This window comes from Anopheles stephensi, chromosome X, assembly GCF_013141755.1.
Source record: "Anopheles stephensi strain Indian chromosome X, UCI_ANSTEP_V1.0, whole genome shotgun sequence".
Lineage (NCBI taxonomy): Eukaryota > Metazoa > Arthropoda > Insecta > Diptera > Culicidae > Anopheles > Anopheles stephensi.
In genome coordinates this window covers 7,662,048-7,674,784 of record NC_050201.1, presented here as the reverse complement: position 1 = coordinate 7,674,784, position 12,737 = coordinate 7,662,048, and the positions used below count along the sequence as shown (strand labels likewise).

Sequence of the window (12,737 nt, the reverse complement as noted above, 5' to 3'; positions counted from 1 at the left end):
TAACTGTAGAAATGAATCGCGTTTCTCACCACTTTTGTACATGCACTGCTGTTCATGTTTAATGCGAGCTCGACCCATTATCGGGGGGAACACTGTCATACTGTCACGGTAAATACTAGTGAAACCATGTGTGAATTGTAGCGTTCGATGAAAGGTTTAAATGTTGTTCAACTCACTGGAAGAAGCATATTCAGTGAACATGTTCCATTTGTAGTTCAACACATTTCATTCGTTAGCAGCTCTTCTTCTGCTTTGGTCCTAGAAAGATCTCGGTCTACAAAGCCAAGAGCCAGAAATGGCAGGCATGACCTAAGAGGTCGCTAGGCCAAAAAAGAAGAAGAAGAATAAGAAGACCTGATTTCCCAACCTCTACCGCAACTACCATCGGTAGAATCCATCAAACATTCTATAAAGTCACTAAATGTTTGCCCTTCAGACACCTCGGACACACTTCAAGAGCAAAAAGAAACATGGCTGCAAGATGCCACAACAAAAAGTCAATAGCATTATTATCTACATCATAAGAGGTTCGCCCTTAAATGGAAGACAAATTGCTAAAAAATGACCCCGTTTAGTACGCAAAACGGGCGCAATAAACGACGACATCGCACCGATGTGAGGTTATGTAAACATTGAGCCGTGGCGGAAGCTATCAAAATGGACCACCTCAACGCCGTACGCATCCCCCAGCAGCTCGATCCCGCACTCCGATTGCTCATCAAAAGCCCACTTACAACCGAACAACATACACACAAAGGCTAAACCAACAAAAAAACACACACACACACACACATGTCGATGGGCATCATGCAAAATCCACTCGCTTTGACGGTTGTTTGGCGGCACGTCTAAAACCGGTCGAGGCGAGCGTTGTTGTAAACGTTTCGGAAAAAACGAGCGGGAAACACATAAATTTTGGATAACGGGCTGCCCGTCCTTTTACCCTCTACCAGCGACCCCCCCCCCCCCCCTGCCCCACCCCCGGGTGTAATCTGAAGCGCAATAAAACGAACCTCGCGGAGAACCTGACTTATGGACTTGGAGAAAGGGCCCGGCCCGGTCTATTAGAATTGGGAACCCTACCGACCGAACCGCGGTGGCGGTAGGGGCGGGCAGCAAGCGAACAACCAGTTCATCTGCCATTCGGTGGATAAATGTCCATCTATCCATTCGGGTCACGAAATGTCATCGATCGAGATGTCAATGCTGTCTCGGGTGGGGAAAGCTGATGAATGGGTGAGAGATAGGCATGAGATGAGGGCGTTTAGAAAACGGCATAGAACGACCGCAAGCTATAGTGCTGTGGGAGCTACCATAATGGTGTAGGAAATTAACTCTTGGTAAGCCTCATTGCGTAGTGAAATCGTTGGGGAAGATTACAGCAACTCTAAATTATTATCTCTCACTGCTACGTCAACGCAATGTGCGTGGTGAAAGCTAGAGAATTGTTTGAAATATACAATATAAATATCAAATATTGTGAAGGACTCTGAGCAACTTCGACCTCACTACCAGGAAGAACTGATCGGGAGATATATATATTTTGATGAAATAGGACAACTTACTCCAATGAAAACTGTCTTCCATGCAAAGATCTGACTGTTTAGTTGAGGTTAAGTTACACCATAGAATTAGAAATCCTCATAAGACAACCGCCGATATAAGAGCGGCTAAGTTCTTTCATCAGTTCTTTCAAGTTCTAAGTCATCAGAAATAGACAAAGACACAGATCAAGAACAAGCTCCAATGAGAACTAACTCCAACAACATCTAGTCTAACAGGAAGAGACTTTTAGCAAATCAGATCATTACCGTATGCAGAAATGATGTCAGAATAGCCAAGGGTGCTGACTGCCAACCGGTCATATTACAGACTGAGGAAACTTCTCCACTCTAAATACCTACAGCAACAGACGACGTCACATTCGTCAGGAGCAGCCGGGTGGTACAGGCGTCAACGGTGCCGATCTTCACTCGGCAGAACCGGGGTTCAAATCCCATACGGACCGCTCCCCGGTAGTGAGGACTGACTATCCAACGATGGAGCCTCCAAATGGTAGACATGACCTTAAGAGTCCGGTAAGCCAAAGAAGGAGAAGAAGAAGAATTTCACAAATCTCGTATCTGAAAGGAGTCCTATTATTCTGCTTGGTCTGTGTGGTATGGCTTTGGTCAGCTCGATGTATCCAAGGGTTCTGAGCCGATAGCAGGTAAATTACATGACTATATCACGGCGTGTAGACATCAGCAACGTAGGCCATATAGTCTCCAAGATTCTAGAGAGATTTCTTGTTTACATCCTAGAGTTGGCACAGTGCACAAACGCAATAGGTAATAAGAGTGATAAGAGTGATACAATGATTTGATTTGAAGTAATCAAAGTTTCTTCTGATAAATGATTAACATAAATCATAAGAAAAAAAATGAACATAAGAAAACAAGAAAAAGAAACGAAACATTAAAAGAAAACAAAGCATTGCAGAAAAGAGATAGGCAAAAAGATATAAAAAGGGAAAACAAAACAAACAAAGCACAAAAAACGAGGAAAAAAATTGTAAATAAAACATTGAATCAAATCAAATGAACAAATGAACCGTAACGACCCAAACATTATAAACCTATTTGCTAACACAAATAAACAGGTAATAAACGTACAAGCGAACCAGCTAACAAAACCCAACCGACCGGTAAAAGCTATATCAAATTCCCTTGCCGATCGTTTCGATTTTGCTTCTTTTTTTGTTTGGGCTTTGGCCGGTGGGTGAGTCACACCTTTTGACACCTACTGTTGTTGGGCGCGTGCCCGAAAACCCGAAACTCCCCACCGGGGGAATCGTGAGCATCATCATTTCGCAGCCATCATTATGATGCCCGTCCTCGTTCGTCCGATTCGATCAGTGTAGTTACGAACGTCATCGGAAGTTAGACACTTCGTTTCAGCGCAAAGGATTCGCAATTGTTTGCTACTTTCTCTGGAGCCGTTCTTCTTCCCATCTGCTCTCTTGGTGGGTGGGTGGGGGGGAGGAAGTTGTTTCCTTTTGTTCCTTCAATTTTCACAGCACATATCCACGCACGCCGTACACGCGTGTAGGTGGGTCCTGCTGCTGAGCTCATCTTGACTGCCTTTCTTTTATTATTATTATTTTACATTTTCCATGCACAAAACAGAACGCCGTCTTGCTTCAACCCCTCACCCTGTCGACCCCCTCCTGCTCCCCCCTGCCTACCTCCACCTACATCCCGAGAAACGTCCTTCCGTATTTTGCAGCAGTAGACGCACTTTCAGAAATAATCGTTAATTTTTAATGCATCATTCGTGCGAACGAGCACAGCACATTACACGTCACTTCAGCCGCACACGTTCGGCGCGGTAGGAAAGCGCTTTACGGTGGGCTGCTGGAAAATGGTTCCCGCTCACGCACGCAGACTTTAAGGAAGGTCTTTAAGCAGGATGCTTGCGGGTGGACTGGCCAGGTGTGCTGGCACAGTGTCTCCGGTCAAGGCAAACGCTCCACATTTATGAGCCTATCGTTAGGTGGAATGACAAGATTTGTACCAAGCGGCAGAGCAAGATTTGAAAGAATGAAAGCGAAAGGAAAAACCAAGATCAGCGGTAAAGTAAATATGGTGACGATTTTTTTGTTTTATATGAATTTTAATGACCAGTGCGTTAAAAATGGCGCTACACATACGCAAAGCTCATGGAAGTAAGATTATCGTGGTAATAATTACGAAATACCTTTTTTCTTTTAGTGTGTGTGTGTACACCTACATAAAAGCAGCGTCTATAAAAGAATAAGAGCTTGCGAGAGGAAGAAAGCAAAACTTATATTCATAGCAGCACCTCAACATCTCAATTTAGTTGTAATTTCCTAGGGCTTTAAACCCAGCGTTCACATGATTTTAATAATACGCAAATGACATCAATCTAAGGAATCTACGGATTATCTTTGTGTGTCTTGAGCAGAGTGGACACTCGCTTTCTTGACCTGAAAAACATGGCAAGAATATGAGACTGGAGTTTTGCCTAGCATTATTGTATGTCAGAACCGAAACTGATAGCGAATATGTCTGCAAATGACCTGTCGTGACGAACTAAAGCTGCTTTTACAGACATTTAAAGCCCCAAATTTAGGGCGATCCGGTGGTACAGGCGACAGCGGCGCTGGTCTTCACACAGCAGTACCGGAGTTCAAATTCCATCCGGATTTTCTCGTAGTATTAAGGTCCTGATTTTGATTATCTCGTAGTATAAGGACTTGATTTTGATTATCTTCACTCATGCTGGTAATTCATAGACCAGCAAAGAGGTCAGTCCATTTTAAAGAAGAGGGAGGTCCCTTTTGGGCTATATAGACTATATTGAACACTTATAGTTCAAGTACTCATATTCACCTCTGAGGCACACACTCAGGCTCGGGGCGGCCCAGTGGTATGACTGCGGTGCAGGTCTTCACACGGCAGGACCAGAGTTCCCCATCAATCCCATCTGAGCCGCTCTCCCATAGTGAGGTGAGGACTTGACTATATCCAATTACGTGGTCCTAAGAGATCGTTAAGTCCAAAGAAAAAGAAGAACATCATAGACTCTGTCCAAAATTGACGAAACCCTCTATATGTCTCAAACGTACACGGAGGAATCGCTATCATTACTAGCTCTGCGAGATGTACACTGACCCACACCATTGAGATGGTGTACTCCGTTGGGCTCTCTATGGTCATATCGTGAGAATGACACCGAACAAACCCATCCTATAATATATTTTTAGGCCATTCACATAAACAAAACTAGGTTATGGTAGTCTCAAATTGAGACGTTGATACGTCGTCTTTCAGAATAGCTGGATACTTCACTGACAACAGATTGGTGGAGCAGGTCGTCAAGACCGCAAAACGGGGGTGACTCGAACACTAGCATGCACTAGAACCGACGCAATCAATATTGAAAATAGTTTCCACTAATACAATTACATCAGCTGATGTGCAATAAATAATGACACGCGGATGCATGGCCTTGAGCTCAAACTGCCCGGGTGCCGAGCAGATAAATAATTAATGCCTTTAAAACGTGTAAATTCTTCAACCACGACTTTCACTGCTACTGACTGGCCAGTACTAGTTTGATGCTATTAAAACACATGTTTTTTGTCCTCCGAAGAAAACTCATTTTCACCAACAACAAAAAAAAGGGCAAAAAACAACCCCAACCAGGCAGAAACATTTCACACAAAGGATTCTCCACCGCCGGCGGACATGGAGTGAAAGTGAAACTTCGTGTGGAAGAAGACAAGATTCCTGCAAGCGAGTGAGAGTGTGTTTATGCTGCAGTAATGTAAAACAACCGCAACAATAAGGCACCGTCCATACACACACACTCATACTCGCTAATACGCATTACTTGTTGCTAGAAAACAACGAAACTAAACACTATTCGCGCACCCAACCCTAGTGGTGAAACAGAACAGAATATGCAGACAACAACAGCAAACAAAAAACGATTGAAAACTCGAAAAGTCACGCATCAATACGTAACGCAACGGCACTACAGTGCTCTCGCGCCCCTCATGTGAGGATGAGCTGTCGCACCAGTGGGCCAGAGCGCGTGAGGAGCTGCGGGATGTTTAATGGGCGATGTTTTACATACGTTAGCAAGGGGTGTGTGTGTGTGGTGAAGCGAACCTAAAATGCAAAAACATCTTAAGACTTCCCATCGTTTTCTCCGTTCGGTAGAAATCTTGTTGGAAAAAAGTGGCTTTATACGGAGGGGTGAGTGCGAGGAGTCACAGATGAGTGGGAAAGAAAGGGAGTAGAAAGAAAAAGGTTGTTGTGAACATATCTTGCAGGGAAAATCAGCTCCCCAGAAAAGTGACATCAACATTGACGTAAGCGATCGTTGCCGATATTCAGCTTCAGCTGTTTTTAGATGTAAAAGTGGCAGAAATTGGACGTCTTAGTCACATTAGTTATTTGAATGACTTAAATCTATTTAAGAAAACTTTAATCAGGCAAAAGAAGTAAAGACACCACAAAGACTTTGATTCTTGAAGTATTGGCTATTATATTCCAAGTGAAGTCTGAAGAATATTTAGATCTCAGATATAGCAGAACTTAAACAGACTTATCTAGAATTCGTGTCCAATAACTTTAAAACCCTTCAAAAGCATTACACTTTTTAACTGTAATAAGGCACATCCAAGATTTCTCGTCTGAATCCTCCAATATCTCAACTGATTCGTTAGTTTATTGTTTATACATGTCAACTAACTCCACTAGTTAAGAAGATCAGTTCTCTAGTTATTCTCTTTCATAGCATTATAAAGCAGTTGGTGCTCTGAACATTTCATAGGCTAATAATGACACCAAAACTCTCCTATTTAAGTTCAAACATACTGAACAATCCACGCCAAATAAAAATCTGCACAAAACAAACTTAGCACCAAAATCTCTACAGAGTGTCAACAGTGGGAACGTTTTTGTAAGTCTCCTCAAAAAGTGTGATGATCAAGCTATTGTCACATAAACTCAAAGTACCCTTCATAACAACGACAACAAAAAAAAACATCCCCTCATTCCTGGTCAAAAGCGAGCACTATGACAAGAGGACATTTTCCCCACACAAAAAAAAAAGCCACCCATAACGCCTCCTAATTCTCTTTTAACGACGAACCGAAACTTATCGCAAAGTGGCCGTCAAAATATGCCGCATCACACGGAAAGGTCCCAAACGCCGATTTCGGCTCCCGGTCCCGAGCACCCCGTCGTCCGGTGTCGGAATTGTTGCCAATAAAAACAAATGCCCTACCCTCGGCACACTGCACGAGCCATTTGGGAAGCACAGCACCACAGTCAGTCCGGCGCTAATGGATGGATGCGCTGGTGTGTTCGCTCAACAACAAAAAACACCCCGCCAAAGCACTCATACCATCGTTTGTTTGCCCGTTCGGTTCGGCTAGGTGGATAGAATTAACTCGATACTCGATCGATTTAATTCTATTTGCTGCTCACTCTTTGCACGCTGCTAGCACATGCCGACTCGTGGGGAAGATGTGAGGGTAGTAATGAAAATCGTTTACTGGATTAAAGGCAGGGATGAGTCCTAAGAAAATCAAATAATTGGCAGACATGTTGCGAGATGACTTCCTAAACATCACGATCGCTTTCAGTTTAGTCGCATTAGCTCGGTTTTGAATGGGCAAAAATAGTTGCTTGATCTTCATTGTCGAGCAGGAATAAACAGCTAGCTGTCACTCAAACACCGCTTTCATTATTCTCCAAGGTTTTAGACCATATTGGTGTGAAATTATTCTGAGCCCTAAAGTAAAGAATTCTTGCTTTTAGTAAGCTCTCAATCTGATATTCTTAGATCCGGACAGTAACATCCATCCAACGAAATATACTACATCTGTCACACATTTCTTATGCCACAAGACTCCAAGAGTTATCCCATAAAATACTAGAGCACGGTGTTCTTAAATATGAAAATTCAAGTCCCAAGTCCCACACGGACACGGAAGTCTGGTCGTGGATCATTTTGAAGTTTAGCAATACTGGACTTGATTTGTGTCGGGGTGGACTGACCAACCTGGTCAATCACGTGTCACTGACAACTTCTCTCTATTATTCCACAGGTTTCCTCCTCTCCAAGGGATCTCTTCACGGAAAGATTCTTTGGAAGTTAGTGTAACAGCGACTTCCTGATCGTGAACTTTGCCCGCATATGCTTGACAAATCGCATTCATCTCCAAAGTCAAAGAGAAAGTACAGGACTTCCCGCGGATATTGTTGTGACCGTCTTCAACATTTAGTTTTTCGCTAATACATTTCTTACATCCTGTTTTAACTTCTTACCATCAGGAAACAAAGTTAACATCCGCACGATGATTTGACATAATTTCCACCAGTTTCCTGAACGAATGAAAGACACTCGTCTATCCGGTTAGTGCGAAGCAGCGAAACGTAACATTTGTTCGCCAACAGCAGACAAAAGCCACCGCTTCTGTTCTGTCACTGAACGCTTTGACTGTCATTCTCCAACATCCATAAAAGAAGCAAAAAAAACACACACACACACGATAGCAAAACACGAAATAGACGTTTTCTGTCGATTGCATTGCGACGAACTACGAAGGCACACTCGCCACAACGGGGCCACGGGCGAGCTGATTGACAAAAATAAATCCACTTGCACCGCAATTAGCCTCGCACCGTTCTCGGTGGAAAGACGCGCGCTGACAAGTCTGTCAAGATCGATCGTGCGGCATTCAGCTCGCCCCGTTGCCGTCCGTCCGTCCACCGAAATGTACTGGAGCGGAACACCATGTGCACCCAGCGGGGGTTGGGGTGGAGGTTGGGGGTGAAACGCGCAAATGCATTCGCCGAAAACGGCACCGTGACCCCTTAATGATGTCGTCCGTCGTCTGCCTTCAGGGCCACCATATAGCCACCCCAAAACCTTAACAGAACAACGAAGAAACAACCGACCGGCTCCCGGAAAGTGCCGTCATAAAAAAAAAACGCGGAGCAACCGACACAAAGAAACTGGGGCGAGCCGATGTGCATTGCGGGAACGAAGAACTTTGTGTGTGTGTGTCGTTCCCGGTTTCAAACTTCTTCTTCGGGGTTCGCGGGGACACTGCCAGTGTCATTCTGTTGCCAACCATCTCGAACGCCACCACCCAAGATGCGGGAAAACCTCTCCCCGACTGGTGGAATTTTCTTTCATCTGTCGAAAGCAAACACACACACACACACACACACACACACACACACACACACACACACACACACACACAGAAACAGACAAGCGATAGAAAGAGGGTTTTTTTTGCACGAAAACGCTGGGAAATCCTGCCTGACTGCTTAACCCATTGCCCCAGGCTTTTGTTATCCAGCGTGTCAGCGTACATCCTACCGTATTGGATCAACAGTTCAATTGGAGGAAGAAACGGATCGAAGCAGGTGAAGTCGTCGATTCATCACGTTGTATTATTACTGTCAAGATCCGACACCAGTGCGGTGGCATTTCTTTCTTTCTTCCCGCGGTGTAGCTCATGTTTGTTCTTTTCTGTTTGTGTACTCCGTATTTCCGGCGTTCAAGTCCATAAGCCAGAACGGGGGGGGGGGGGGGGGGGAAAGCAGAGCTGACTGGCAATATTGCCTCGGTAACTCTTCAACCACTTCTTTGTGGGTCATTGTGTTGCTGATGTTATGTTAGTCTCTTTCAATTTTCAAAGTAACTTTCTGTGTCCTTAGACGAAAACATACAGCGGACATCAGAGTCACTGTCTAGATTGAACGGGCAACTAATTTAGTGGACATACTTTATCAAATCACCAAATCGATACAATAGTATAAAGATTTGTCTGGCGGTGCGTTTAAAGACTTGGTATTAGACAGGTATAAACGATACGAAAAATTCCAGCTTTTGAAATATTGAAGAATACCGAAACGATTCCAGTAATTGGAGTATTAGAGAATAACAGGCAGATACCAGGCAGGATACCAAGAACAGGCAATAACCTTTTTTATCATCATTTGAATCTCTGAGCTTGATGAGATTCTTGATAAGGACTATTAACACCTGTTAGTCCGGTGTGGTCCGTGGTCGAGGCAACAGCGGCGCCAGTCTTCACACGGGCAGGACCGGTGTTCAAATCCCATACGGGCAGCCGTATATCCCACTACGCGGTATCATTATTTAGTCTAGTAAACCAGAAATGGCAGGCATGATCTTTTGAAGGTTGTTGGAGGTCGTTTTCAAGCCAAAAAGAAGAAGAACACCTGTCAGATGAATGATAATAAGGACTAATATCACCTGTCAGGTGATGGTAGATAAAAAGCTTCTCAAAGACTGTTTGCTACCACCAAAAACCTGGAGCGCTAGAGTGATGAGCAAGTCCTTCTTCTCTTCAACCTCTACCTGGCACTTTACGGAACCAACTTCTATTAGGCGTCCGGCTGCCAAGGCGATAACGAAACTGATCTTCACAGCAGGACCCCGGGGTTCAAATCCCATCCAGAACGTCGCTTCCCCGTACGCCGGGCTTGACTGACTGACTACCTTGCTACGGGTAAATCAAGTCACAAGAAAGCCTAAATGACAAGCTTGAGACCATTCGGGGTTGTGGCGCCAAGGAAGAAGGACTTATTAGTCAAACCAGCAAAAATTTTAACCACAATATTCAGCAAGTGATAACAAAAGAGAGCGATGATGCTGCTGATGCCTACAAATACTAATTCACGCGGGTGACCTCCATATTCCATTAACGAGCTATCGAGGCTCGTTCTTCAAGATTCTCTGGACAGGTTTTCTGATTAGAATCTATCGTTAGCTCGGTCCCTATATTCCTTGTTAATGTTTTGTCACACATACTTCAAATGAGGAGTTCTTCAAGGACATGACTTGAGGAATGTCTAAGACCGAACGCTGGAACTCAGTTCATGGTAGTCGTCCATCGAGCATAGAATCTGCTCCAATATTAGCAGTGTACAGCAAACATAGCCAATCGAGAACAGTGAACAATTCTATAATTATTGGTGAAAAGTTTAAAAAAATCCTGCTTCCCGAGCATTCTATCGATTTGCTCATCAAGTGGATGCATCATCTGTGCCATCTTTTTACAAAAATAAAACTCCTCTAAGACACCCACTCCTACCAAAAAACAAATCGTGCACATTAAAACTCGTGTTAAACCTTCTCAACTCCCCTTCAGCAAAAAAAAACGAGCAGTGAAGACCTTCCCAATAATCCTTTACAATCGTTTAGTACATCCTGCTCGAGGGGTTTGTTTTTTCTTTCCTCTGCACCAAGGGTGAGTTGAATATCTTCATCTGATGTTTTTTTTTTTCTCTCTCTCTCTTTCCCCAATCTTTTCTTCCGTGTCGATTATCTGCCGCTGCTGGATTAGTTGCCGACACGGAGCTGAGACTCGTGCTGAGTTTCCACCCGAAGAGGAACCTCTTCTTTACTCCGATTTATTTATTTACCCTCGTGGCACATCCCGTCGGTTAGTGCCGGCCTTGTATGCATCGGGGGGGAGCCCGATTGAAGCTGTTCTTGTTCCCTGTTGTGATCGTGATGATCGTCACCAGTAGGGCGGGCCCCCTTTGTCTCCTTCGCATCGGTGTAAAGTTGTTTCTTTCACAGGCTGTTTGTTGTTTTTGGGTCTCCCATCCCCCCCCCCCCCATTCTACCTTCTGCTTCTGCCTTACCGTTCATCACTAATGTTTATAGAGCTCTCTTCCCGCGGGTTCATTTAACTCGAACTATCCAGTTCAGTTTCGTGCGTCTATACACGTCTAAAATGGTGGTGTGAGGGAGTGAGAGCCAACCAAAAAGAAAAAACAACAGACCAGCGAGAAAATTAACTACCCGCCCGGTTTTTACTTTCATTCTGCTCTGCTCGTCACATATCAACTCCAAGGAACTATATAATGCACACTGGCAACGCAAGGAATAGCCTAGCGGCGGCAATGAATCCATACCGGCCCTCCAGACCGGGCCTTTCGGTTTGACTTCCGAACGGATCAACGTTTTGCGCGTGTGAACCAGACGAAGCTGAAAAGACGCAGGAAAAAAGTGACAGTTCCACCCCTAATTCCAAAAACAACATCCAAAAAAACAAAAAAAAAAGTCCAAGCGCATCCTAGCAGAAATACGACTCCGGGAGGGCAATTAAAACCGTATGGCGTTGGCGCGAGCGAACGCAAATGTGCGCGACCGAAACCTGAAACCTTCGGCCCAACTGGTGCCCATATGGTGGCAGTCACCGGCAGGAAAACCGGAAATGACTGCTAAGCACCGGGGAGGAGGATGAGCCAGAAGCGCTCCACCAAAAAACACCTAAAAACTCGAATAAAAAATTAATCTCACAGCAAATTGGTCCCTGGTAAAAGGGTGGCTTCAAGGGTTTCCATCGTCGAGGGACGATGTAAAAAAGCAGGAAATAGACAACGTCGTGTTTGATGCAACTTTTTTGTTTTTTGAACTGTAACAGAGAGACATCATGTAGAACGTAGAACTTCCACTATAATGACCCGGGGGGGCCGTGCATGTGTCACTAATCAAATAAATAAAGAACCGGGAAGCTAGAGTGAAGCTCAACCGGGCTTATCCTTCATGTCTAATCGGATTCCGGTCGCATTCAGCTGCGAAATTGTAAGCCCGAATCAATGGCACACAATGGCGGAATGATTGCTCAGGCAAGCGATAAAATCGATGCACCAAAAAGGGTCACACACCGATGCGTGATTGATCCGGTACACAGGGCCGGCTTAAAACCAGCCACACTAATCAATTCTACTCGTGTACGTGTGTGTGTGTGTGTGCGTCTAAAATATCCCCAAACCAGTGCAGGTATTCCTTGAACGAGATGGCACGGTAATGTGATCTACGACTGTGCGTTCAATCGTTTACAGGAAAACAGGTTTTGGTAACCTTGAACCGGAACGCTTATCGCGTCCAGGCAATAAACGGATTGGGTCACGAACCTGTCACGCGTAGGCGCGATGGTGAAGATAGCACTTGGCTGTCATCCTACCATCAGGTCGCCAGGCAACGGCCTGTGCCAGGCCTGTGGACACCATTTGCGCTGTCGATTCTGTCGCAAACTGCACGGATCAGCGGCAGGTTCATCAGCTGACCTCCAGGGATAGGTTATGTGTTTGGGCTTGAACGCCATCGCATGTGAAGGTTAATTAGTAGATCATCGATTTACCGAGAAACAAGAAAAACGTCTC

General features: G+C 44.7%; 1 protein-coding gene across 14 annotated transcripts in view; it reads right to left on the bottom strand.

Moving 5' to 3' along the window:
• Positions 1-12,737, bottom strand: part of LOC118517394 (chaoptin) — a 110,003-nt gene that overhangs the window by 94,054 nt on the left and 3,212 nt on the right. The gene's annotated exons all lie outside the window — the stretch shown is intronic.